The following is a 24,453-nucleotide window of genomic DNA, read 5'->3' on the forward strand; positions in this document are numbered from 1 at the left end:
CAGGGCTCAATCTCTCAGCCTTTTGAAGAACGGTGTAAAAGCACACTGCCAGTGGGGACACAATCACAGGCACCCAACTTGGGCCCTGGCTGACTCAATCTGGATCCAGTCTTTCCTCTTAAATTCTGGCTGGCAGGATTACCATTGGGGACTCCTAGTTGGGGCCATAGCTGCCCATGGTAGTTACCTTCCTCTCTTACAGTTCCTATAGTGTACTTTTACACTACTAGCCCTCTCAATATCTAGGTTCAGTGCCTCTTCCAGGAGATGACTCTACTGCTGCAGTGCCTTCTGCTCATCTTGCTTCCCATGATGCATCTCTAAACATCACTTCTTGAAACCTTCCCTTTTATAACTTATTATTCTCCACCCACTAGGGCCTTTCCGTTACAAGTGTTATCCCCTAGCTCCCCCAAGCGACAAACCTGAAAATATATATTAAGCATTAATTAAACATTTATATATAACCATTAATATTTTACCCTATTACACTAGCACCCCAGCCACTAGCAAGTTCTACCTACTGTCTTCCTCCTACTTAGACTTCCTGCTTCAGGCTTTTTAGCACTATCTGCCATGTGGTACCAAAAGACAATAAGCCTTGGGTTTCTCTCCCTTTTATGGATTAGAACAGTGGTTTATGAAACTTTTTACTTCAAGTTCCTCTTAAATGCACAGTCTTTGTTTCAAGTTATAAAACACTAACCAATATATGCACACAAGTTTGTCGGTCATTCAGTTATAATTTCGGGAATATCTAGGATGGAAAGTAAGTTTTCACCCCAAATCTCACCAAAACTCTTCAGGTGTATCTTGGAATAAAAATAGGTATTTTCTTCAAATCTTACCTTACTACCAGTCACGCTAAGCCCACACCTGCCACTGCTCTAAGCCTAGTCCAATTACTTTAGTTAACTCCTTGATATAAGGGAAGGACTAAAACCATTAGGGGAACATCTGTATAAATTTCATAGCTAATTAGATCTTGTTTTTTAAATTATTGCATACTGTTCGTTCTAGTGCCCAATTTATATAGAAAATATTTGCAACGTTTCTGTAAAAATCTGTTTAAATGACCATCTTGAATGGGTCTGAAATGATGGTTTACAGTTGCTTGTTTTCCTACAGTAATGCTATTTCATTTTCCTATTAGTAATCTTCCTATATGTGAAGCATACACTTAAAAAAGAAAAGTAGTGATTTTTTCCAGACTGCTCCCTGATAAAATATATGAATATGTGAAAATTTATGAATTTGGCCCTGTCATATATCCAATTATTTCTGAGGAATTTATCAACCATTGAATCTCTTACTGAGGTTACTGCTCTGATCTTTGATGCAAAATAATGGACTTTTATAAGTGACTCACACTGTATTCTATGTAAGCAATCTAATTTTTGACAGTGTTGTCAGCACAGGAGGTAACACAGGAGTTTCTCTACTCTCTACCAATCTATGACATTTGCAACAGGTGCCTGATGGTCTATTTGAACCACCTCTGCTCCTGTTATACAGTATACCGTACTGTCAATTTAAAAAGCTATTCTCCCTTTTCAAAATACAGTAATCATTGCCTACTGGTATATTTTACTCTGCATTAGGGATGAGTCACAATTTAGAAATGTTTCCTTCAACTACATTCACCCTGTATTCTGAATCTACAGTTTCAGGCTACTTAAAATATTCCTGTTGCAACAATCCTGATAATTTAATAAATGAAAGAGAAAAATGCTTCTCATTTATCAATTATTATTCAAGTTGAAACCTTCTGGGTAATATTGTATGTTGTTCACTATAGTGTTGGTTATTTCCCCTAAGAAAAATAAAAGAATGCATTTACCATTAATGGGACATAATGTTAACAAGCGTTGGACTGGGGGGCCCTGGGCCCACTGGGACTGCTGACCAGGGCCCCCTCGTCCCCCCTGCGCATATGCAAATGGAGCCCTCTCGGCGTGCACGTAGCCAAAATACATTTTTTTTTACAAAACTGAGTATCGGAAGAGGGGGGTCTGGCCCGGCGGGGGCCCATGAGGGCTGGGCCCACTGGGTTTTTCCCCGGTGTCCCACCAGGCCAGTCCAACACTGGCTTCACTGCACTGATGATTGTTAAACATTTATGGAGTATATTCGTTTATTATTGAAGAAATATCTGGCACAAAATAATAAAAGAACAGCATGGAGCAGAGTAGGATGCCTAGGCAGACTTCAGCAAGTATAGCATAGAGCTACACAGGATTCTCATACAATGTGTTTAGAAAAAAAAAAAACTCATAATAAATGTGGCACAGAAACAACATTTGTGGTAGAATAATGGCTGAATATGTGTCATATCTGTTATATATAACTAAAAAGTTATAACATATTTTGTGAAGATAGGATAAGGACATTGTTAATGTTTTTCTCAATAAATATATTTATTTAATGGGGATACTGATGTTGTTAACAACCCAAGTAATCCACACATACAAAGAACTCAAAACAAACAAATATTAAGTGGAATGACACAGGGAAAAAGTTTTGAGCACAATTACTGAAATTTATTCAATACTTAGTAGAAAAGCCTTTGTTGGTAATGGCAGCTTCAAGACACCTCCTCTATGTAGAAACTAGTCTAATGCATTAATCAGGTGTGATTTTGGCCCATTATTGCACATAAATTGTCTTCAAATCTTGAAGATTCCAGGGGCCTCTTCTATGAACTCTGATCTTCAGTTCTTTGTATTGATTTCCATTGGATTCAAGTTGGGTGATTGACTGGGCCATTGTTGCAGCTTTAGTTTCTTTCTCTGAAACCAACTGAGAGTTTCCTTGGCTGTGTGTTTGGGATTATTGTCTTGCTGAAATGTCTCCCCTCGTTTCATTTTCAGCATCCTGGTGGATGGCTGCAGATTCTTATCAAGAATGTCCCGGTATATTTATCCATTCATCCTTCCTTAAATTATATGAAATCTGCCAGTACCATATGCTGAAAAACAGCCCCACACCCTGATGTTCCACCTCCAAACTTCACTGTTAGTATGATGTTTTTTGGGTGATGTGCAATGTGCCATTTCTAATCCAAACATGGTGTGTGCAATGACATCCAAATTAAATTTTGGTCTCATCTGACCAGACTATATTCTCCCAGAATTTATTTGGCTTGTCCAAATGTTGTGCAGCAAATGTTGGTTGCCTGTATTACCTAATGGCTTCTTTGAAACAACTGTACCTGCTAAGTCTTTCTGAAGTTTTCCACGAGTGATCCTTGGCTCTTGGACAACTCTTCTGATTATTATTTTGACGCCTCTCAGAAATCTTGTGTGGAGCACCTGGTTGTGGCCAGTCTAGGGTGAAATTAAGTTTTTTCCACTTCCAGATTATGGCCCCAACAGTGCTCGCTGGAACATTCAGAAGCTTAGAAATACATCTGTAACCAATGCCATTAGTATGTTTTGCAACAACAAGTTTGCGAAGGTCTTGAGAGAGCTCTTTGCTTTTATCCATCATGAGATGCTTCTTATGTGACACCTTGGTAATGAGAACTTTTATAGGCCATCAATTAGGACTAAAACAGTTGATTAATTTGCACTCATTGGGGGGCAGAATTGCTTTCTAAATACTGACAGATTTCAGCAGGTTTCTTGACTTTCCATGCCTTTTTGCACCTCCCTGATCCTGTTGAACTGCTTTAAATCAATTCGGACTTTTAGAGGTTTTCGGATTTTTTTCTCTGCTAGAAAATTTTAGAGGTTTCCGAGGTATTTGCATTTTTAAGCACATTGTTCAACATTTTTGTTCTTAATTTTTACATTTTGATCTTTTAATAAATTCAATGACATTCATGGTTTAAAAGTGTATAAATTTAGATGTGGTTTGAAAAACCTCTAAAACCACTTAAATCCGATTTTTAATATATAAGCCTCCATGTTTCAGTCAGTCCTGAGCCATTTATTTAAAATACTGTTCTGGCAATTAATATGTTTTTCCAAAATCTCTTTTAAGTTGAAGGAGAAGGCCAAATTATTGGGATTAAACACTGCAAGATCTCCTTCTGGCGGATGCTTGTGTTAAACACCACATCGGAGACTTTACATTCTCATTTGACATCTAGTTTTAAAGATATTAGAAGATCTTCATAATTATGTTTTATCTGTGTTCCTAGCAGTGGAGGGGTGTGCTTCCCCAGTCTGACCTGCACCCAATAGGTATCTAAATCACAGAGCACCAGGCAGGATTAGGATCCTTTTAAAAAATCCAATTTATTTTAACAATGTTAAGCAACAGTAAATCTAGCCCCACTCTCGACACGTTTCGTGGACTCACACCACTTCCTCAAAAGCTTCTGAGGAAGTGGTGTGAGGCCACGAAAAGCATTGTGGCCTGGTGCTCCATGATTTAGATACCTATTGGATACAGCTTCCTAGCTTGTCTTCCGGACACAGACGGCAAGGTCAGTATACCGCGAGGTGTTGGTTAGTGCTCTCCTTTGTTTGCCTGACCTGCACCCAACCCTCATCCACAATGGTCACCCAAATTTCAACCCAAACCAACCCAACCAGTGGTCAGCCCACGGTCACTGTGCGTTTCAGGTCAACCAGGACATCACTAGCAGGTAGGTTATAATAATAGGCACATGTGTATACAGTATAGAACTAATTCAGTGTATGAGATTAAATAAGTTCTGAATATATTACAATGCCATATACGCCATATCCAATGATCCCAGTCTCTGTAGTATACATATTGATCCCAGTATCTGTAGTATGCATAAGCATGGTTTAGTGCAACATCATCTGAATCTGAATTTTTGGCACGTTCCATTGAGGCTTGTTTCTTTCTGGGGTTGTATGGCATAATGAGAAATGTGCTAACAGGAACAACAGGCGGCATAAGGGCTTTGAAAGCTATATTGATATGTGCAGTATTTTATATATTTTTAACTACAACAGTAATAAAAAACAAATCAATATAAGCATTATGATTTCAGATATATATTTTGTAAAGAAATATATATTCTACATCTCCCTCACTGCAAGGCATTTGTGGTTCATTTCATTGTGCTGTTTTTCACATTGATCCAGCGTGTTTAAAATGCTGGAGTAGATATTTTGACCCGCTACATAACTATATTAAATCTACAGAAACATTATATGAGTGAAAGCTTCATGTATTTTGACAGTCAAACATAAGTTATTACTTTGAGAGGCTAGGCATTTTTGCTTTGACTTTCTTTTCTCCAGGTCATAGAAGTGCTGAGTATTTAAGAAAAAAATAACTTTCCTGATTACTTTAAAATGTGGGGCTATATCGTTCAATTCTAGATACCAAAAATAGATTTTAGTGGAAATTAAGTATAATAATGCAGCTTATTTTTGCATTGTTTTTTACTTGATATTGCTATTAAACCATTGAGGAACTGAGGGCACATATGAGGTGCAAGAGTAAAGCAGTGCGTGAATCTGTATTCTAAAGATGAAGGACTAACAGAGAAGCCATAAAGCAGCTTAACAAAAAGTAGAATAGCACAAAGTAGTGTTCATTTCTAGATACCGAAAGTGGATTTTAGTGGAAATTAAGTATAATAATGCAGCTTATATTTGCATCGCTCTTTATCCAATATTGTTATTAAAACATTTATTTATAGGGGTTTGAAGAACTGAGGGCGCATGAGGTGCAAGAGTAAAGCAGTGCATGAATCTGGATTCTAAAGATGAAGGACAGAGTAGCCATAAAGCAGCTTAGCATAAAGTAGAACAGTTCTTTGTAGCGCATTACAAGAAAAATGTGTCGGCAGTAAAATTAAGAGATGTTCTGCCAGATGTAAATATATTTGAATAACATATGAGAAGAAGAGATACTTTACCATAATAATATAATTATTTTAATGAGTAAGTTAGAGGTGTTAAGAATGAAATCCCTTAAAGGGGTTGTTCACCTTTAAATTAACTTTTAGTATGAGAGATTCCAAGACTATTTGCAGTTAGCTTTAATTTTTTTTATTATTTGTGTTTTTGAGTTATTTAGCTTTTTATTTTTCAGCTCTCCAGTCTGCAAATTCAGCAATCTGGTTGCTAGGGTTCAAATTATCCTAGCAACCATGCATTTCTTTAAATACGAGACTGGAATATGAATAGGAGAAGGGCTGGATAGAAAGATGAGTAACCAAAAGTAGCAATAACCATACATTTGTAGCCTTATAGAGCATTTGTTTTTAGACAGGGTGAAAGCTGGAAAGAGTCAGAAGAAGAAGAAGATAAATAATTATAAAACTATAAAAAAAGAAATAATAATGCCAAATTGAAAAATTGCTTAAAATTAGCCATTGTATATCATGTTAAAGTTAACTTGAAATTGACAACATGAAGGCAAATATTAGGCAAATATGGGTTGGTAAGGGAAAGAAGGCAAGGAATTGGTTAAAGAAGAAAGTTCTAATGGGGGCAGACTACAAAGCAGGTAGAGGAACTGGTGTACAGGGTTCAACTGGGGCTTGCAGAGGGTACTGCTTAGCGCAGGAAGAGAGGGGGCCACATTATTTTATTGGTCAGCACTGAATGGAGGTTTGTTTTGGGCTCTTTTAATTATCACAGCTTGGTGGCATGCTTGTCATAGGTTTGGGGCCTATGCCTCAAACTGAGGTATAATAGTGAAATTGGTGTTGTATGGTTTTCTCTAGCAAGGGGTCCCAGATGGGAGCACTATTGCACTCAATGCACTAGCAATGCTGCCCCCCTTTGACCCACTCCAATGCTGATTTTTAAGCGCGGAGTGGGAGGGGGGGCAGAATCTGGGTTGCTGCCTCAGGCGGCAGCAGCCTCAGGATCTCCCCTGTCCATAAACATACTGGTAGGTTATATGGTTCCTGATAAAAGTAAACAAAATGTGAGTGAATGTGAAAGAGACCATAGTTTGTAAGGTCCACTGGGGCAGGGACTGTTGTATACTCTTTGTATAGCACTGCAGAACATGTCAGATCTATAAAAATAATGATAATGTGTTCTGTGTAAAGTACTAGCTACAGTATAGCAATTTATTCAAAATAATAGCTACATGGTTATATAATCAGAAGAAATGTATATGAAAAGGGCAGTCATTGGGAAAAGAATGTACATAAAGAGAACCTCATACATGATAATGAACGTGATCAGGGGACTATGGAATCTCATAAATGATAATGAACATGATCAGTGGACTATGGTAAGTAAGATCAATACAGTTATAATGCAAACAAGTAAACAGTGAAATATTTCTTGCTTCAATTTTATTTTTTATATAAGTGGTCTTTAATCAGCAGAAAACAAGCTTTATGTAGCCTGAAAGGAGGCATTATCTGTTTTTTTTACTGTTAGAGGTATTTTGAAAAATGCATGATTATGTTTGATTATGTTTGCCTGGTTTGTGAGTGGTTACTATTGCTGCAGGGGAGATGTCATTGTTTGATAAGCAATAGGCCTTTACGCCTACATTTAATTTCAGTCACATTAACTGGAAAGATGATAAATGTTTAATGTTCACACAAATCTCTTTGAAAGAATGTTGCAGCTGTACACTAACAGTGATCGGGTTATATAACTGAATAGAAAGCATCCCATTAAGCTGTATTGGGATATGTTCAAATGGCAGGCACACAAAAACCGATTAACACATTTATAAAGTATTTATCAAAATGAAAAGATTCATTTCCCTGTGATATATAGCAAATTTTAATCACTGAGTCTGCCTTGGATGTTGAGTTAACTGAATACTCTTTACCACTCTTTGATTGCATGCCAAAGAATATTGCACAGCCTGTGCATTGTTTATTCCTTTAGGACACCTGATTGCACATTACACTAGCAGGTACTAGGTCACCCTACATAACTGAATATACTTTACACCTGAAAAACTGTACTTCGTGGTGAAAAGGGGGTTGTTTCAATGTGTTCTATCAGTTCGGTTTAGCTTTGACAAGAAAGCTTGCCTTTATTTTTATAAAATTATTTTATTTAATAGCAAACACACAATAACAATCTGATTAAAAATAACATTCATAACTTGAATATATTAGGTTATAATCATATTTATATTATTTTACATACATACATCTCTTCATTAATTGACTGGCGTTATACTGACTGCTGTGTTTTTAATCAGATTGTTAATAATCACTTGGTGTGTGTGTTTTTTAGTGTTTATAAATATTATGCCAGCAGGGGGCGCTTTTGGCTTCTGATGAAGTGACCTATGCAGTCTCGAAACACGTTGAGCCATGCACTCCTCTGCCAAGTCCATCCATTTTTTGTAATACTTGATGTTTTTAATGTATACCAAATACATATGGATTTTTAACTAGCACTATCTGTGCAAGCTTACTCTGCATTATGATCCAGCGATGCTTGGAATGCGCCTTCCCTATTCCTGATGCTTTATTTTTAATAGTGGTTTAATATTTTGTAAGAGCAGTAACTATATGACAAAGAGGACTCCTCAATTGACTCTTCGCTTATAGCCATCCCACTGAAATCCATTGTTACATACCTTAATGAAACACCAGGAGCCTGAAATGGAGTAAAATGGCCACAGTATTTATTGACATTTTATCAAATAAATAGGACCTTGCCAGCCTCACCCCAAGGCAATATTCTAAAGCCAGAATTCCATAAGAAATTGCTACTATGCTCTGCCATTCCTCACTTGAGATCAGTGCTATATCTTTATATCCACCACTGAGTATTAGGCTGCCTCTACCTACAGAGAGGATGGCCCCCAAACCTGCTACCAGCAGAAGCTGCGTCTACCATCACGAGAGAAGTTCAGCAGCCCTGCTGTCAGTCCTGAATCTGCAGTGTGTCGATGAAAGGAAATCCAAGCTGTCACCTAGCACAAGCAGTAGTAGTTTCTGTATCAATAAATCCACTGTGCAGTCACAGGAGAGAACCTCCTTTCTCCCTCTTCTAAATTTACCTGTGAAGTACTCTGGCAAGGTCCTACCACTGTTGCGACAAAACTTAAAATACCTTATCATATATCCACTGTTTATATATCCAGAGGAAGGTACAAAACCCAGCCTGAAGCCAGTGCCAATTATGCCTCAAGAGGGAAAAAATTCCTTCCTGACCCCAATGGCTATTGGAAATATTCCCTGGATCAAGCATTTGACATTCATTTAACATGAATAATACCATGCAGACTCTCACATACTGTATAACAGTATGGAAACCTCAATATAACACTGCATGCAAGAAAACATCCACATTCGGTTATTAATTGATAATATAAAGAAGAGAAACTCCTGGCATTTCACAAAATATGCAAAAAAGGATGGCGGGTGGGTTGTTTCTTAGGCAAACAATCAGCCAGCACTCACCTAGTTTTTTCTCGCTTTTAGAAATAATTCAGATGCACTTCAAATGGTGTCCACTTCACCTGTGTTAAAATATCTAAAATGTAGCAGACAGCACTATACAAGGAAATGTTTAAAAAGCCTTTATTTGTTACTTCATGGCTTTAGAATCTGGACACATACACGTTTCAAGCCAACACATGGTGATGATGTTTCTACCTGCTCAGAAAATAAGGAAGTGAACTGCTTCTTCCCCTGACATCACATCCCTCTCTTAATCCGCACCTGGGCCTGGCCATCTCCTGCTTTAATTCATTCCTTCTCACCCAAATACAGCTACATATGCTTCTGCCATTCTTTAAACATAAAACCACTGTAATTTGGCTGCTGGTCACTCGGATCCCTTGTCATGCAGCCCCTGCGTTTATAGCTCCAGGGCTTTCCTATCAAGTGAGGTTAGATGAAATTTCAATTTATCAACAATGAAAATGAATAGCTTCAATTATATTCTGCCTGTGCCTATGGTTCATCCTGGAGTCATTAATAAGCAAATGATTACTGAATGTATTTCTCATATGATACATGCTATTTGATGTACAGTACTTTCAGATAACTGATAGTTTGAGAAATGTACCACATCTAGTGAAAGCATTGGCAAACACAGAACTGTGTTCTCTGTGAATCAAAGTTATTTTGTACCACAAACATTCACCTTTAGTGATGAGTGAATTTTTCGGCAGGCATGGATTTGCAGCGAATTTCTGCATTTTCGCCATCTGCTAATTTTTTTAAGAAAATGCGGCAAAAATTTCGGATGAAGAAGTTGCACAGACAAAATTGTCATAGAGACAAAAAGTTGCCTTAAGATAAATCTTTTTGACTATAATGCATTTGGACCAAAAAGTCGCCAAGACAAAAAAGTTGCTGAGACAAAACTCACCACAACAAAAAAGCCCATTTAATGCATTTGGAGTGAGAAAAATGTCATGCACATAAAAAATTGTTGACTCCCATTGACTTCAATGTGATTCACTCATCGCTATTTGCCTTTTATTTTCATATATACAAGTGAGATGAGCAGAAGGATTTGGCCAACATAAAACCGGATCATTTTACAGGATTTCAGAATTTGTAAATAATTTCAGACATTTGTTTCAACTCCACATTCAAAATATTGGGTGTAGCTGGAATTGTAGTACTTCCAAATGTCTTTTCCTCTGCAAATACATATGTTTTAGTGCAAAAGTGTCAAGGCTAATATTTCAAACAATTGTTTTAGTGAAAGGCAACACTTTCAATCTCAGAAATGAGAACTTTTCCACATGAAAAAATTATGTTGTTTCCTAACTAATGTATAAATGTACTCCAAATTCCCAGTCTCTAAACCACCTTCATTAATATGTCTACCAAAATCTAGTATTGTTTTTCATATTACTGAAAGTGGTAGCCAGCCCCCATTTAATTCAACCACTGACTCCCCTCAGGTTTCCAGAAAAAGTTAAGAAATATCCATAAAATAGCCAGACAGACTCCAGGATTAAATATGAAGTTGGGTCAGCATTAGACCTACATACCCATTCAGATCTTCTCTCCAGCACAGACTGCCAACCTTTGTCTCAACTTATGGCATCTTCTAGTTTCCACATATCTTATATTATCTTCAACATTGGGGCTTTTGATGGGCTGCACTATTCCTAACACTGAATGGGAGATATGTCAGTTTCTAGTGCAACTGAAACAGTATAAAACAAATAAGAACCATTTGACTGCATCTATACACCATGTAAAATAAGGATTTGAAGAATCATTAGTGCGTATTGATAGGAGAAACAGTTCTTAATGGAAAACTATGCCCCCCCCCAACATGTAAGAGATATGTTTGAAATTACCCTGGTTATGTGTATATTTCATCGAGTTGAACTTGGTAAATAGAAAACTCCAGAGAAAATATATGTTGCTGCAGCAAGTAAGCAATCCTTGTGTTGGAGGAGGGTGTGAGGAGGAGGGTGGGTGTGAGGAGGAGCGTGTGAGCTCATGGGAGACCTCCTTGTGTTGAAGTATGGTAAGAAGCCTGTGGACACCTTCATGTGCTGGAAGGAGGTGTGGTGCTGCCAGAATCAGAAGGTGAGCTGAGGCAGAGGCTATAAGAAATGTTTCGAGATTTGTGGGAAAAAACATTATTAATGTCTGCATTAATAAAAGGAAAACAATATCTCCACTGGGTATTTGGTCAAAATATCATGCCTTATATCATTTTTTAAGAAACTTGTTGGTTGTCATGTTAGGCTGAAGGTGTTAGTCTCATATGTAGTCCTTCAGGAACCATTTCAGTAGCTTGACAAATGCTAAAATCTTTAATTTCACACCTTGAGCATGTTCATTTCGGCAATAATTTCTTGTGGATATTAAATTCCCCTGTTACGTCACTGCTATTTAATAGCACTGGTAGTCGTGAGAGAATTCTCACCTTCTGGGAAATTTCAACCTATTTTAAAAAGTAGTTGATACTATCAACAGACTTTGATGAATTAAATCTATAAATGTGTTAGCAAAGAACTATTCCTAACTGCAGCATTCAGAAGCTTGATCACAAAATATTCAGCAGTGGAAAAAGAAATGGGAACCAAAATGGCTTCAGCTATAGGGTGCTTTGATGTTGCTAGAATAAAACTTTCAGTATGTTTTAACAATAACTCTCCAGTGTATACAGTACAGATGGAAAAATTTTGGTTTTTCCCTCTGGCCGGATCTCCACATGCTGTGCAGTCCTGAAGATAAAAGAATGTGCAACCAAGAATACAACAGGGGTGGGATAACCTGAAAGGAGATAACTAATTAGGCAAGAGTTAGAGACGTACATAAGCAGAATAACATTTTGATTTCCCCCTACCAAGGGGTTCTAACTGTTCTCAATTCTGCAATGTTTCTGAACCCTTGCCTTGCTCCTGAACCCTTGTCCTGTTCCTTGCCTGCTTCATGTTGCTCTCTCCTGGTACTGCCCTCGGCTTGATAAATGGACTTACGTTGTTTGCTGCCTGCCCCTGACTTTTGGCCTGTTACTTAAAGGAACATTAACACCAAAAAATGAAAGTGTTTTGAAGTATAAAAAACATAATGTAAAGTTGCACAACACTGGAACAACCCGTGTATTTGCTTTAGATACTCTATATGCTTTATATACTTTACTATAGTTTACATAAACAAGCTGCTGTGTAGCCATGAGCCCAGCCATTCAAAGCTGAATAAGGAGAAAATGCACAAGATAAACAGCAGATAACAGATAAACTCTGTTGTATCCAACTGGATACTTCAGAACGTATCTGTTATCTAATGTGTATCCTGTGCTTGAAGGGCTGCCCCCATGAATACACAGCAGCTTGTTTATTTAAACTATCGTAGTCTTTCTGAAGCAAACACCCAAGTTTTACCAGGGCAGGGCAACACTACGTTATATTGTCATTCCATTAAAACACTTTTAATTTTTGGTGTTTTTACTGTTCCTGTAACACCGCCTCTGCTTGCTGCTTTTCAAAGTTGCCTTTAAATACATATTTGTCCTGTTTTGTGCCTTACTTATTTTAATAAACTTCATATTCATTTTAAAGGGGATCTAAAGTCATGTTTTTTAAAAAGCATATATAGGTTCCCATCACTAAATAAAACAAATTTGTAATGTATGTCTGTTAAAATCTTGTACCTGTTTTGAGGTACATGTGATTCAGATTTTTTCTGCAGCTTTCACTTCTCAGTCTTGTTTGCAATCCCCTTTGAAGTTCAGCGGCCACTGGCCATCTTACTCCCTGATGCTGATGCTGAAGTTGCAGTCAAAAAAGGGTTAAACCACTCTTGAGCCTTATCTAGCAGTTAAGCATAGGAGAGGCAGTCCATCAACCACTAGCGAGTAGGACGGCCAGTGGCTGCTGAACTTTGAAGGAGATCACAAACAAGTCAGAAGAGAAAGCCGCAGAAACAATCACATGGATCTCAAAGCAGGTACAACATTTTATTATTTAGTGATAGGAAACTTTATATGCATTTTAAACTTTAGATCCCCTTTAATATGGTGTTTGGACACAGCCAGTGGCGTAACTAAATACTACTGGGCCCCACAGCAAATCATATTTCAGGCCCGCAAAATGTCTAGAGGTTGACCTGTTTTACAAATACTTATTCAAATTGTACATGATTTAGGGCCTCATGGGGCCCCTATACTTCCTGGGACCCCCTGCAGCCACAGGGTCTGCTTCCTTTGTATTTACACCCCTGTACCCAGCTTTTAGGCTCTTCTCTGCTAGCCTTTCCTCATTGTGTTTGTGTGATAATCATTTTATGTGCAGAAAAATCAGAGCATAAATATTTATTGTATATTGAAATTCGTACAAATGACCAATATAGGACATAATCCCTGTTAAATGCGTTTGGAACAAGTGATTTCAGTTTAACCCTTTGTTTTTTGTAGCTTTACTTCTCAATCTCCTCCAGATTTAAAAGGTGGGATTCCTTCTAAAACGATACATTTCAGTTGGTCTGCATTATAAGCCATCAATAAAGGATTCGTTACCAGCAAATCCTTATTTCCCATATTAATTGAATGTTTATGTTGGGAGATACATGATTTACCATCTGTGTAGTCAATACAGACAAGCCAGCATGGGCATATAGAACATATTTTGAAATACAGCTATAATGTATACTGAACTGAATTCTGAAACCTGAGCTAGGATGCACAAACTCCCTTTGGAGCTTTTACTCTCTGAGATTGAATCACAGTTGGTTGACACACAGATATCAAGGGGCAGATTTATCAAGGGTCGAATTTGAAAAACTTTGGAATTCTAATTTAAAAATCAAAGTTTTTTTGGCCGCGTTTTCGATCGAATAGGTTCGTTTTCAAATTTGAATCTTATGAATCAAAGTAATAGCGCATTTGATTAAAAAAAACTTTGATTTTTCAAAGTCCACCAATTGACTCCCAAATTGGTTCTAGGAGGTCCCCCATGGGCTAAAACAGCAATTCGGCAGGTTTTAGATGGCGAATGGTTGAAGTTGAATTTTTAAAGAGACAGTACATGATAAATTTCAAAATTCGAATTTTCTAATTCTTTCCGAATTGAATTTGGACTATTCCCTAGTCGAAGTACACAAAAATTAGCTTGAAATTTGAATTTTTCTTATTCAAATTTTCACTTCGACCTTTGATAAATCTGCCCTCAAATGTTGAAAAGTGATTCTATCAATGCTTGACAAAGGGGTTTACCCTGAAACGTTGCACTTCCGCAAATAAACTTAGCAAGGGCTGGTCGCTGCTTGAATCTGCCTTGAGTGCCAGTGAACTCATTCGTACGAAAAGTGATTTTATGCCATTCATCCAGAGAAAGATTAGGAATATCTGGGATGAAATGAAGTGTTTTTCAAATTACGGAAAATGTAACTTCCCGTATTGGGCTTTTTAAATCTTTACATCATTAGATCTAGGGGAAGATTTATCAAAGAGTGGAGTTCTATATGCACAACACTCTTCATAAATCAGTTTAATTAGAGTTTATTCAGAGTTTCATCAGTTTACTAGCTTTTTCCTATGCTTTTGCTCAAGTTAACTTACTTTATCAGCATCCAGGCTCCATTTGTACTACAACAGGCACATATATAAACATATTTTAGTATTGTGTTAGCAGTTAATTACTTCATGTAATCCCAAATACCTCAAAATATAGTATATACCTTTTATAAACCTTTTCTATTTAACACAGGCTCATCAGTTCTTAATACTTTTACAAAGTAATTTTTTTATCAAATGTAGCACTTATTTTATGGCAGGATAATTGAACCATTAGCATGCTCCTATTCAGAAGTACTTCCCCCTTTTCTCTGAGCATGAAAAGCCGTTTTTAAGCCTCCCTGAGCCTCAGTCACACTTATCACCATGACAACCAGTATCTCTCTGCAGTTCTGCTCTACTTTGACTGCAAATGTCTACATTGTGAAAAAAATGAAAGAAGGAACAAATGGTCTGGCACAATTTATTTTGCAAACAATCTTATTCTTGGTGAGTATCCAAACTCAAGAGTCTAACTGCTTTGGGTAAGACATGTTTATAGTGTTTGATCTGTATCCTGAAAAATTGCAGGATGCAATACAATGAGACACATCAGCACACATTTGAGAGCACTTGTCTATAAATGTATATTCATAGCATATAATATTGCTTCTGCACTGACACAACTTGTTATTTTTAACAACAGACATATTTAATATTATTAAAGTTTTAAAGAAAACAAACACATCCTTGTAAGACGGTTTGAAAAAGTATCAAATGTATGCAGTAGTCTAACAGGGTCCGGAGTTACAGAAGTTGGCCTTTTTAGTTTAGGCACCACTTATGAAGGCTAAAACATTGACGTAAATCAGTTTCCATTCTATTTGGTGCCATTTATATTCCATGGAATGTATAACACACTAGTAGGTTCGTTTGGACTTGGGTTCTTAGTTATGTGCTTCAGGGGTCCATACCACTTTTATTTTATTTGTCCATTATTTACTGATTTTTGAGTTGTATGTATCTGTATTTGCCATTGAAACAAATGTATGCAGGGCAATTAAATCCATTGAGGATGCTGCACCCTTGTGGGAGAATCTGTACAAATTGTACACATATGATTACATTTGAAGTAGTGCTACTCTGTGGATCAGGACATGAATATAAACTAAAAAGAGATCAGTAAGAACCCAAATTAAAGAGCCCTCAAGTCATTGACACTAAATTGTCAAAAGACAATAAATACTGTATTTCACAGGCCCTGTTATTAAAGAGTACACTTCACCCTCACAACCTTGCTTAAAGGGTATAGAGAGTCGAAATTATGAAAAAAGACTTGTCAAGTTGGAACAGTTTTTATTTGAAAACAGACTTTTAAGTCATATTTTACATGTGCTTTATTAGCACAAACTAGAGGGGGCACCGCTGCTTAATTTTTCCCTCACATAATCCTATTGCATGAAATAATATAACTAGGTACTTTTTTTGTAGAACTTATATTGTTGTACGGTAATTAAAAATGAAGTATTGTTGCAACTAAAAATGCTGCTTGCATTTAAAAAAGGTTGATACAAGGCTTTAAAGGCTGGTTTACTGAAGCTCTCACTGGTACAGTTATATATTATATCTGCTGTTTCCCTGGTTCAATAGGCTTTTCTAAGTATTTGTCATGATTCAGGATCAATAACACACAGCCTAGACGTCTTTATGGCATAGTGTACAATGTTTATGTATCTAATTCAGTCAGGCTTCTGAGAAATTACTACTGTTTTTGCACAGTGACAGGATAATGTTCATGCTGCCTAAAAGAAGTAATTACTCTCCCAAGTGTTGTACATTCCAATGCACCTACTTTTTTTTAAAAAAAAAAAGACTTTCCGCACTTTAAATACCAGGGGACATTATTTAAATACATGGTGCACTTGCTGTACTTTTACTGGCAATTTTAATATTTTGCTTTATAAAAATACATAAGGGGAAGATTTACTAAAGGGTGAAGTGGCTAAAGCTAGCGACAATTCGCTAACGTTACCTCCTGCAGGGACATTGCAGATTTACTAATGGGCGCAGGTGCCAATTCGCTAGTGAAAGAGACTGGTGCTAGCGGTCATTCGCACTCTATTGCCAGGAGACTTTTCGCTCTGGTGAACGGACGCTACTCCGCAATTCACTTAAATGCGGATTTTACTGAATGTTACTGTCAAGACCGCCGGGAGCGCGAGGAGTCGCGTCCGCTCCCGGCGGCGAAGAATCCAAAATGGCGGCGCCCAGGCAACCCACGTGGGTTCCGACGCCGGCGTTGTGACGCCAGCACGGCGCGACGGTCGCAGGCGCGCTGACGCTGGCGCAAGGGCGCCAAATTCAAAGATAAAAGGACGCCTGAGGCGCCAAGATGGCGCCCGAAAATAGGATCCTGTTCCCTAAGTGATTCCTGGGTTCCCTTGCTGTTTTCCCTGCTATTTCTGCCTGATTCCTTGGAGTGACCCCTTGCCTGGACCTGGACTTCGCTGTTACTCTGCCTGCCTTTGACCCCCTGCCTTGCCCTGGACTTTGTTTGTATTCCGCCTGCCTTCTGACCTGTGCTTGGACTTAGATTATTCTCTTGCCTAACCCCTGGATACCTCGACCCTGATCCCTCCTGAGGGGCTTCCTCCTAGATCCGGACTACTCCCCAGAGGGGGCTCCCGGCTCCCTGACATTATTTTCGGGCCCTGGATCCTTCTGAGGAAGCCACACCTGATGTCGGACGAGCACTCCGCGGACTGGCATCCCGCATGGAGGACTACGAAAACCAGCAGGTTCGCATTGGGCAAGCACTCGATGTCCTGCTTGCTCGAGTGCCTTCTGCGCCCTCCGCTGCTCCACCTACTGGAGATCCCCCCATGGCGGCAGCCTCTATGAACGCAAGCTACCCGACAGGTGAGCCTCGCATTCCACCTCCCCTTCGCTTTAGTGGGGATCCACAAGCCTGCAGGGGATTTGCCACACAGTGCCAAATTCAATTTGAGTTCCAACCCACACAGTTTCCAAGTGAGCGTTCCAAGGTGGGGTATGTGATGTCTCGATTGGAAGGCAAGCCACTGGAGTGGGCAACGTCTCTTTGGGAGAAGAATTCCCCGGTGACTTATGATGTTAAAGACTTTCTCCAAGCTTTTCGCATAGTCTTTGATGCTCCAGGTCGGGTCACGAACGCCCCTGCCCGTCTCTTGCAGCTCCGGCAGGGAAGCCGCAGTGTCAATGAGTACGCTATAGACTTTCGAACACTGATGGCGGAGACTTCCTGGTGTGATGACGCTTACAAGGCCGTATACTACCAAGGCCTATCCTTCCGCATCAAAGATGATCTCGTCTCCAGAGAGACTCCTGACACCCTGGAAGGACTGATCGCTCTATCTATTAAGGTGGAAACCCGCCTCAGAGAACACCAGGTGGAGAGAGAGCGCAGCAGACGATTTTCTCCCATGTTGGCCCCTCGCTTTCAAAGGCCGATTCTGCAAGCACCCGCTGTCCCTGTGACTCATGTGTCCACGTCTCCCCTGGAGGAACCTATGCAAGTAGGAAAAGCTTGCCTCTCCGAGCAGGAAAGACTCCGAAGACGTATGGCAGGGCTCTGTTTGTACTGTGGTGGACATTCCCATTTTGCCAACGCCTGTCCTGCCAAAGCCAAGAGTTTTGTACCCCGAGGTATGTCTCAGGTTTCTCATGTAGGGGGCATTGCTCGAGGGCCTCAGGAGAAGTATCAAGAAAATTCACGCAGACTTCTCCTTCCTTTGCAGATTCACCTGGCAAGTAAGTCTATCTTCGAAAGGGCCTTCCTCGACTCCGGAGCGGATGGCAATTTCATGGACGCCTTCTTTGCCGAACGCATGAAGATTCCTCTGCTTCCATTGTCTTCACCCCTGCGAATTACCGCCATAGATGACAAACCCCTGGAGTTTGAATTCGTCACTATGTTCACGGCGGAACTATCTGTACAAGTTGGGGCGCTGCATCAAGAAAAACTTTCATTCTTCATCATCCCCTGTCCTTCTACTCCAGTAATATTGGGTCTTCCATGGTTACGTCTGCATAACCCCACCATAGACTGGTCCACTGGGCAGATCTCTCGTTGGAGTTTATTTTGCCTGCAACATTGCCTTCCGCCAAAACCCCTCGAGAAGGTGAATGTCTCCACTGCGGAACTAAAGACTTTGCCCTCCTCTTACAAGGGATTTTCCGATGTGTTTTGTAAAAAGTCTGCAGAGTTCCTTCCCCCACATCGCTCCTATGACTGTCCGGTTGAACTTCTGCCAGGAGCCATGCGCCCTCTGGGCGCAGAGACTACCGCTATGAAGGAGTACATCCAAGAAAATCTCCAGCGGGGGTTTATCCGCCCTTCTACCTCTCCTGCAGGGGCTGGGTTCTTCTTCGTGGAGAAGAAGGACGGAGGCCTTCGGCCTTGTATAGACTATCGGGGCCTGAATAAGATCACCGTGAAAAACAGGTACCCCTTGCCCCTGATTGCCGAGCTCTTTGACCAGCTGAAAGGGGCAAAGATTTTCTCCAAGTTGGATCTCCGGGGGGCCTACAACCTCATTCGCATCCGGGAGGGTGACGAATGGAAGACGGCATTCAACACTCGGGATGGGCACTATGAATATCTTGTTATGCCCTTCGGCCTATGCAATGCTCCTGCCGTCTTCCAGGAGTTTGTTAATGATGTGTTCCGAGATCTCCTAGGAAGGTTCGTAGTCGTATACTTGGACGACATCCTGATCTTCTCCAAGGACCTTGAAAGTCATCGCTCCCAGGTGAAGGAGGTACTCTCTCGTCTGAGGAAGAACTCTCTCTTCGCCAAGTTGGAGAAGTGTGTCTTCGAGGTATCCAAGATCCCCTTCCTAGGGTACATTATCTCTCCAGAGGGATTTGAGATGGACCCCGTGAAAGTGTCGGCCATCCAGGAGTGGCCTCTCCCACTGAGTACCAAGGCAATCCAGAGATTCATCGGATTTGCTAATTATTATCGACAGTTCATCCGGGGGTTCTCTTCCCGCATTGCACCTATCCTGGCCCTCATCCGGAAAGGGGGTAAACCCAGCCTGTGGCCTCCATCTGCCATAGAAGCCTTTCAGTCTTTGAAAGAGGCCTTCACGTCCGCTCCTGTTCTCCGACATCCCAATCCTGCACTACCCTTCTGCATCGAGGTTGATGCTTCAGAAGTCGGAGCCGGAGCTATCCTTTCTCAGAGACACTCCACTGATGGAAAATTGCACCCCTGTGCGTATTTCTCCAAGAAGTTCTCATCCGCAGAGCAGAACTATGATGTCGGAAATCGAGAACTCTTGGCAGTCAAGCTTGCCCTTGAAGAATGGCGTCACCTCCTGGAGGGCTCTGAAATTCCTGTCCAGATTTACACAGATCACAAGAATCTGGAGTTTATACAGTCCCTCAAGAGGCTAAATCCCAGACAAGCCAGGTGGGCCCTTTTCTTTTCTCGATTTAACTTTGTTTTGACTTATCGCCCAGGTTCCAAGAATCTGAAGGCCGACGCCTTGTCTCGTAGCTTCACTCCGGTGGACCGTGACCCTGAGAGGCAGGAACCAATCATTCCACCAGTCAAGATCATTGCCTCTCTGTATCCCCAATTTGCCGACCAGATCCTGGCTGGGCAGTCCTCGGCTCCTCAAGATACTCCGATTGGCATGGCCTTCGTCCCTCCAGAACTTCGCCTGGCCATCCTGCAACAAACCCACTGCTCCAGGCAAGCTGGACATCCTGGTCCGGCCAAGACCCTTGAACTCTTGAGGCGCCTAGTCTGGTGGCCTGATATCCGCAAGGATGTAAAGGACTTTGTGGCTGCTTGTAATGTCTGTGCCACTTCTAAGCCTAGCCATTCCCGCCCCAGCTGGTTGTTACAGCCTTTGCCGGTTCCCTCTCGTCCGTGGACGCACCTCTCTATGGACTTTATTGTCGAACTTCCTCCCTCCGGTGGGAATACTGTGATCTGGGTTGTCATTGACCGCTTCAGCAAAATGGCCCATTTCATCCCTTTGAAGAAGTTACCCTCTGCGGTGGAATTATCCCAACTCTTTATTAAGTACATCTTCCGCCTGCATGGTTTCCCAGTGGAGATCGTCTCCGACAGAGGCACCCAGTTTACCGCCAAGTTCTGGCGTTCCCTATGTAAAGACTTGGGAATAACACTTCAATTTTCGTCTGCCTACCACCCGCAGACGAATGGGGCAGCTGAACGTGTGAACCAAGCCTTAGAACAGTTCCTGAGGAACCACGTGTCTCTTTGCCAGGACGATTGGTCTGACCTCCTCCCGTGGGCGGAGTTTGCTCATAATAATGCATGTCATTCCTCCACAGGAAGGTCTCCATTTATGGTGGTGTATGGACAGCACCCTCAAGCCTTTCCTCAGGACTTCGTGTTGTCGGACGTCCCGGCTGCAGATGATCTGGCAGCTCATATGCTTGCTATTTGGGCCGCAACTAAGTCTAATCTGGAGAAGAGTGCTCTAGTCCACAAGACTTTCGCGGATCGCCGTAGAAGGCCCTCTCCTCCCTACAAGGTGGGTGATAGTGTCTGGCTCTCTTCCAGGAATATTCGCTTGAAGGTGCCATCTCCCAAGTTGGGTCCGAAGTTCCTGGGTCCGTTCCCCATCTTGGAGATAATTAACCCTGTAGCCATCAGACTTCAACTCCCACCAGAGATGAGAATCCCCAACGTGTTCCACGTCTCCCTGGTGAAGCCCACCGTCTCCAACCGTTTCTCTGGTGTCCAATCTCCTCCTCCTGCCGTCTCTGTGGAGGGTCAACAAGAATTCGAGGTGGAGAGAATTCTTGATTCCAGAATCTCCAGAGGGTCCCTTCAATACCTCATCCATTGGAAGGGCTTTGGCCCCGAAGAATGCTCTTGGGAGGGACACTGTGATGTGCATGCTCCTCGTTTGGTAAGAGACTTCCACTCCAAGTTTCCCCAGAAACCAAGTCCCGGTGGTCCTGAGGCCCCCCGTGAGGGGGGGGGGTACTGTCAAGACCGCCGGGAGCGCGAGGAGTCGCGTCCGCTCCCGGCGGCGAAGAATCCAAAATGGCGGCGCCCAGGCAACCCACGTGGGTTCCGACGCCGGCGTTGTGACGCCAGCACGGCGCGACGGTCGCAGGCACGCTGACGCTGGCGCAAGGGCGCCAAATTCAAAGATAAAAGGACGCCTGAGGCGCCAAGATGGCGCCCGAAAATAGGATCCTGTTCCCTAAGTGATTCCTGGGTTCCCTTGCTGTTTTCCCTGCTATTTCTGCCTGATTCCTTGGAGTGACCCCTTGCCTGGACCTGGACTTCGCTGTTACTCTGCCTGCCTTTGACCCCCTGCCTTGCCCTGGACTTTGTTTGTATTCCGCCTGCCTTCTGACCTGTGCTTGGACTTAGATTATTCTCTTGCCTAACCCCTGGATACCTCGACCCTGATCCCTCCTGAGGGGCTTCCTCCTAGATCCGGACTACTCCCCAGAGGGGGCTCCCGGCTCCCTGACAGTTACCTCTTTCACCAGAGTTGCCTTCACCATCTCAAATTAGGTGAAGTACATTAATTAGCTAGATCTTCCTCAATCTTCTGTCACTTACATTATATTCTGTGAGCCAAAAATGCATCAAAGTCCAAAAAAAAGCTGGCGTCTTTTCCTTTTTTCAGCCTGACTGCCTGCAAAACACCTAACAAACTTTTTTTGGGTAAACGGTTTCACCATACATTTGCAAACATATGGAACATTATTTTACAGTGGGCACATGTGTAGGGGAATGTTAACTCTACTGTCTTTATTAAGGTTCCCTGGACATGTGTTTTTTTAAAAGTGTAATTTGTAAGTATATACACCTACATTTAACATAAAGACGTCCACACTACTTTAAATTTCCCACCCTATGCAAATTGACCTGAGCGCAAGATCCCTAGCTAGACAGAAATAAACGCTAGCGCATCTTCACTATCAAATGCTTGCATTGCCGAAGTAACGCTAGCGAAAAGTCGCCAGCATTTGGCGCCCAAAACTCTGCATTTAAGCGAATTAGCGTAGTCTGAGCGCATTTGCGCCTGGCCAAGTATAGCAATGGGTGCGAAGGGGTCACTGGAAACAATTTCGCCCTTTAGTAAATCTGCCCCATAGATGCAACTGCAAGACAAAAAAATGCATTTCATAAACATAGCTCTTACTCATTATTGAAACTATTCTTTATGAATAATATACAATATTTAAACATAGTGTTCTAAAATATTATAAATCACCCATATGAACAGTATCTCTAAACAGTATACTGTATGTTGTTTGATTACTAAGCTAACATACATGTTAGTGGCTCACAAAAACATATCTTTCATTGAGATAGACAGATAGATAGAATTTGTTTGTCCATGTTAATTAAAAGTGATTTTTAAGGTAACACTGCAAATTCCTTAAAGGACTGGACTGAAAGATTTACAGCAAATAACCATGTATAGTATGTTAATGAGCTGTGGTGTTTTAAGAAATAATACTGTTTAGTATACAGCAATAAGATTTTTGCCTCTTTTGATGCAGATCAAACACAGTGAAGTGCAGAGTCAGATGAGATCAAGTGAGATTTAGAAACAAAAACCTGCCTGCAGGCTCCACATTTTAAAGAGGTATAAACTGGTATGTCATTGACAAGACTGGTCTTTTCTTTTTTTAAAAGTACATACTGATCAAGTTGAGAAGATGGATTAATCAAAACAGTTTCCCTGAATTCTGTCTGTCTTCATGTACTGTTTCATGTTGTTACTTGTTTCTTTAATGTCTATTTTTAACAACTGAAGTGGAGATATTTTGGGATGGAATATTAATGTGAAGTAATTTATGTACATTGGCAGCATATGATATTTTGGTAATTCTATTATTTGGACTAACTGTCAAAATAGTAAGATTAGAAAAAAGAAAAATATTGTTAGGATAAATCCATCTATATACCCGTTCTATTATAATGTAGTGTATTTTGTAATGTATTCTGTAGAATCCAAAAAATAAGGTTTCAGTGTCTTACTAATAAATAAAGAAATGTCCCCCCTACTTGAATTTCAATAAAATTGCCTGTAAAAATATTTGTGTTTTTGTGAGAAGATAGTTGATCCAGAGGAAGGCAAATAAACCCTGTTTGTAGCCTCTCCAATTGCTTTAGAAGGTGATAAAATTCCTTCCTGGTTCCAAGATGGCAATTGGACCAGTCCCTGGATCAACTTGTACTATGAGCTATCTCCCATAACCCTGAATTCCCTCCCTTGTTAAAAGCCATCCAACCCCTTCTTAAAGTTATCTAATGTATCAGTCAGCACGACCGATTCAGGGAAAGAATTCCACATCTTTACAGATCTCACTGTATAAAATAACCCTTCCGAAAATTTAGCTGGAACCTCATATCTTCTAATCAGAATGGGTGCCCACGTGTCAGCAGGAAGGACCTACTGGGAAATAAAGCATGAGAGATTTTTATATGATCCCCTTATATATTTAAATATACTGTAGTTATCATATCACCCCTCAAACGTCACTTCTCCAGCGTGAACAGCCCTTCTCTGGACCGTCTTCAATTCTATTTATCCTGTTTGAGCACTGAAGACCAAAA

This window comes from Xenopus laevis, chromosome 2S (genome assembly GCF_017654675.1).
Source record: "Xenopus laevis strain J_2021 chromosome 2S, Xenopus_laevis_v10.1, whole genome shotgun sequence".
Classification (NCBI taxonomy): domain Eukaryota; kingdom Metazoa; phylum Chordata; class Amphibia; order Anura; family Pipidae; genus Xenopus; species Xenopus laevis.